The sequence below is a fragment of the Eriocheir sinensis genome, chromosome 4, assembly GCF_024679095.1.
Source record: "Eriocheir sinensis breed Jianghai 21 chromosome 4, ASM2467909v1, whole genome shotgun sequence".
Lineage (NCBI taxonomy): Eukaryota > Metazoa > Arthropoda > Malacostraca > Decapoda > Varunidae > Eriocheir > Eriocheir sinensis.
Window position 1 is genome coordinate 26,710,516 of NC_066512.1, and position 4,697 is coordinate 26,715,212.

Sequence of the window (4,697 nt, forward strand, 5' to 3'; positions counted from 1 at the left end):
GGTAATCTACGGGTCACACCGGCCCTGTGTCCCGGGGTAATGGGCCATATCCTCCTAGAGGCTCATGGGGCAATTAATGTGACGGAGATGAGCGCTGAGTCCCAATTTTTATCTTTATTTCCATGCATGAATGTGTGTGTGTGTGTGTGTGTGTATGTGTGTGTGTGTGTGTATCTTTATGTGGTCAATACGCATTTTTTTCCTTCTCTCTTTATCTATCTATCTATCTCTACCACAACATATCCCTACAACACCACCCACACCACCCACCATCATGTCTAGATCCATCACCACGGCCTTCACCACCACCACCACCTCCACCACCACCTCCTCCACCACGAACTCGATCTCATTCTCATGCACCCTCTTTCTCTTCTCGCGGATTTTTTCATCGGCGGGGAAAGGCTTCGGTCGGGGCTGAGGCAACGAGACTCCCTCACTCTCTCTCTCTGTGTCAGTGTGGCCTCAGCTCGCCTCCTGCCCACACCGCACACACCGGCACACACACCACTCAGACTTGAACCCCACTCACGCAGGACTTTCTCTCCCTCCGCTGCAACAGTCCCCCCAGCGCATAGTCACTCCACCCGGTCCGGTACTCCCTTCTACCGCTCTCCCTCTCCCGTTCCGTCTCGTCCGCTGCCCATGTGTTTGAGCGCTAACTTGGGTGTTTTGCTATGTACTGTTGGAGGGGTTGCTGCTGCGTGTGCTAAGTGCCTTGCGTGAATGGCTCTTCGTAAGGTTGAGACACGAGGTGAAGATGAAACGTTCGACGAGAAACGTTTGTTATTGTTGTGTATGTAGAAACGTTTGTGAGCGTGACCTGGTTTGTGATATTGGAACCGGTATTATCACCAGTCTGTAGAAACGTTTGTCAGCGTGACCTGGTTTGTGACATTAGAACCGGTATCACCACCACCACTACTACCAGAACATTTACCACGAGGAAAAGGATCTTCCGCTGCTAAAGGTATGTACTGACTGTGTGCTTTTAAGTTTGTTGGTAGGAAAGAAATACGTGTAAAAATAAAATAAAAAAGGAGATGACTGAGTGTGATTAAGTGTATTGACTGTAATTTTAAGTTTGTTGGTACGAAAGGAATATATAAAAAAAAAATTGAAAAGTACTTGACTGAGTGTGATTGTCTGTAGGAAGGAAAGAAGGAAAAAAAAAAATTGGAGTCGACTGAATGTGAAGTTTATCGTTGTTAGAAATATATAAAAGGGAAGTAAAAAGGAGTTGAAAGAGTGTGACTACAGGTTTGTTGTTGTGAAAGAAAGACATGGGAAGAAAGTTTTAAATTGAGGTGCCCAAGCAATGTAAAAAAAAAAAAAGTGTACCTGTAAAAAACATAGAGAATAAAGTAGAGCAAGCAGAGGAAAAAAAGCAGATTCAGTGAAAGAAAGCCAGGGAAAGTTGCGGGCACGGTGTGTGTGTGCTAGATTCCTCGTCTGGTTTAGCGGCAAGGGTTGTGCATGAATGTGTGTGTGTGTGTGTGTGTGTGTGTGTGTGTGTGTGTGTGTGTGTGTGTGTGTAGCAGTTCGCACTCGTTTTCTTTCTTTTTTTGCTGCCGTGTGGTTTACATCTTTATGAATGCCGTAGTTGTGGTCAATAAACTTTTTTTTTCTTTCTCTCCTTATCTATCTATCCATCCCTACCTGTATCTCTCTCACACTTACTTTATCTATCTATCTATCAATCTCTCTCTCTCTCTCTCTCTCTCTCTCTCTCTCTCTCTCTCTCTCTCTCTCTCTCTATCTATCTATCTATCTATCTATCTATCTGCCTGTCTGTCATTTCATTCATCCTTTTTTTTTCTACCTATCGACTAAGCGACATATATAAAAAAAACACTTATTCAACAATTTATCTGTGTGTGTGTGTGTGTGTGTGTGTGTGTGTGTGTGTGTGTGTGTGTGTGTGTGTGTGTGTGTGTGTGTGTGTAAACGTGGGCATGTGTCTTTATGTAAGGCTGGAAACGCGAAAGTCACTTAGCATACTCTTCCTTTTGTCCCGCGACCTCAAAATTCCAGTCATGGCTGCAAGGTGGAGTTTCTCGCTTGCGCCGGTATAGTGATGAGTCTGGCAGCATCCGGGTACCGAGGGAAAACAATATAGCGAAGAAAAATATATAAAAAATGCGCTGGTTGTCCACTGGGGGCGATACACACACACACACACACACACACACACACACACACACACGGATAGATATATAGATAAGCAGATTTTTTTATTTTATGGAGATAGCTTGGTTGAAGGATAGATAGATAGATAGATAGATAGATAGAAAGAAAGAAAGAATGAATGAATGAATGAATGTAAAGATAGAAAGAATGAAAGAAAAAATGGAAGAATGAAAGAGGAAAAAAAAAGAAAATGAAAAACAGGGATATATAGATATAGAGATAGATATAGATAGATAGATAAAGAGATAGAAAGATAGATGTGTGTGTGTGTGTGTGTGTGTGTGTGTGTGTGTGTGTGTGTGTGTGTGTGTCTAAACTCTATCCACGCACAGAAGCATGATGACTCGGGCTTTCTATACAAGGCTTGGAATAACGCAAGTTCAAGGGAAGAAGGCAGAAGTTCGATCAAGGGCAGCATGATGGCGCTATGCTTCAACACGTAACGATCACCGAGCAGCCAATAAGCAAATCAGTAGCGAGCCAATAAGCAAGACAAGAACGAGCCAATTAGACAGCCATAAGCCAATAAGCAAGACAAGAACGAGCCAATTAGACAGCCATAAGCCAATAAGCAAGCCAGTATGCAAGACAAGAACAAGCCAATTAGCCAGCCATAAACAACCCAATAGGCAAGCCACAAGCAAGCCAGCAGCAAGAGTGTAGTAAGCCAATAGCAAGATCGTATTGGAAAGTCTCTCATTCACCATACAAGACAGACAGGAAGAAAGTATTGGAAAGTTATCGACCTCCCATGCAAGCCAAACAGACAGACAAATAGGAAAACATACATGCACACACACACATACATACATACATACAGGCAGACAGACAAGCAGACAGAGAGACAGACACAATCAGAGCCAAACGGACAGGACAGTACCTAAACAGACATATACAAACAGACAAACCTCAACTTCTCCATCCGAAACGGTACCTCTCTCTTTTGGCCTCCCATTCTGTTTTCTTTACAGCAGCAGTGAATGGCGGGGTTTTTGTTCCTTATGGTTTGCCCTTGAGCTGCTTCCCTTAGTGTAAAAAGAAAAAAAAGACAAGACCCCAGACAGAATGAAAGACAGATAGACTGACAGATAGATAGACAGACAGACAAGCATCCAACAAGCGCAACATGATTAAAGCCAAAGATCCAGCAAACAAAACAGGAGGATAGAAAATACAAGCAGACAAGACAGGCAGCCACCCATACAGGCAGACAGGCACATAAACAAAGACACATACTGATAAATATATAGACAGCCATATTCATCCGTCCAGTCATCTCATTGGTTAGGTTGTTAGTCAGCAAGGCAGCAAGTCAGTCACCCAGTCATGAAAACGTTACTCTTCAAACATGAACTCGTGGCACTCGCTTCCTCCCCTTCGAGACACAATTATCAACCTGATTTGCTTTTTTTTTTTTTTTTTTGTCTACCAGCACTGCTTAAAATTTACTAATACAATTTGTTTTGCCACAAGAAAAGATTCATATATTCGTGGATCAGTGGTTAGCGTGCCTGGCTACGATTCAGCAGGCCCGGGCACGGTTGCTAGATTATCGTACTCAGAGCCGCGTATTTACCGGTATCTGGCCCATGGCTGTTACCAAGAAACACCAATAATTAACCATGTAAACGATAACCATATATGAAGGCAGTTATTTGGGTGATGAAAGCAGTTTTTGGGGTCGGAAATCGGCAAATATAAGCAGAGTACGACAATCTGGCAACGTTGGGCCCGGGTTCGAATCCCATCCTGGACGGTCGGTATACAGCCCACCCACCTGTTCATCCTCCCCTTCAGGCTGGTCGATAAATGGGTACCTGTGGCAGCCCTGTTCTTCACATCAACCCGTGCCCTGGGGGAATGGGTTCTTACTCACCACAGGCTCAAAGGGTCAACGGTACGGAGGTGAGCACAGCAGCCACGCGCAGCTATAACGTATGCACCCACCTTTCCCTTCCCTCACCCTAAGTTAAACCAAGTTAAACCAAGTCAAGCTATGGGTAGTCAAGTTCTGGTGAGCCAAGCCAAGTCAAGCTATGGAAAGTCAGGTTCTGATAAGCCAAACCAAGTCAAGCTATGGAAAGCCAATCCGTCAAGCCAAGTCAAGCTATGGGTAGTCAGGTTCTGGTGAGCCAAGCCAAGTCAAGCCATGAGAAGTCAATCTAAGTCGTCAAGCTATGGTAAGTCAAGCCAGCCAAGGCAAGTTAAGTTAATTCAAGCTATGGGAAGTCAAGCACCGCCAAGCTATGGAAAGACGAGCCTCGCCGAGAAAGGGAAATCCGCGGCGTCAACATTGGCCTCGTATCTCATTTCGTTCCTCATTACGGAGCCTTGTTTACCTGGTGACGTCACTCCCGGAGCGCCCCCCCCCCGCCCCCTGCCCACTCACCTCCGCCGCCCGCCCATACCTTCCCTACTTCCGTCAAGGGTGCGAAGGAGAGAAAGTGTAAAAAGTCGGACTCGAGGTTCACTGCTGGCTGGCACGTAGGCTGACTGACTGACTGAAT

At 45.0% G+C, this 4,697-nt stretch overlaps 1 protein-coding gene across 1 annotated transcript in view; it reads left to right on the top strand.

Moving 5' to 3' along the window:
* The first annotated feature begins 434 nt into the window (after window positions 1-434).
* LOC126981253 (glucose dehydrogenase [FAD, quinone]-like) overlaps window positions 435-4,697 on the top strand; it is a 39,618-nt gene continuing 35,355 nt past the window's right edge. Inside the window, exon 1 of the mRNA XM_050832135.1 lies at window positions 435-970. The gene's annotated coding sequence lies outside the window, so the exon portion shown is untranslated. The remainder of the gene's footprint in view (window positions 971-4,697) is intronic.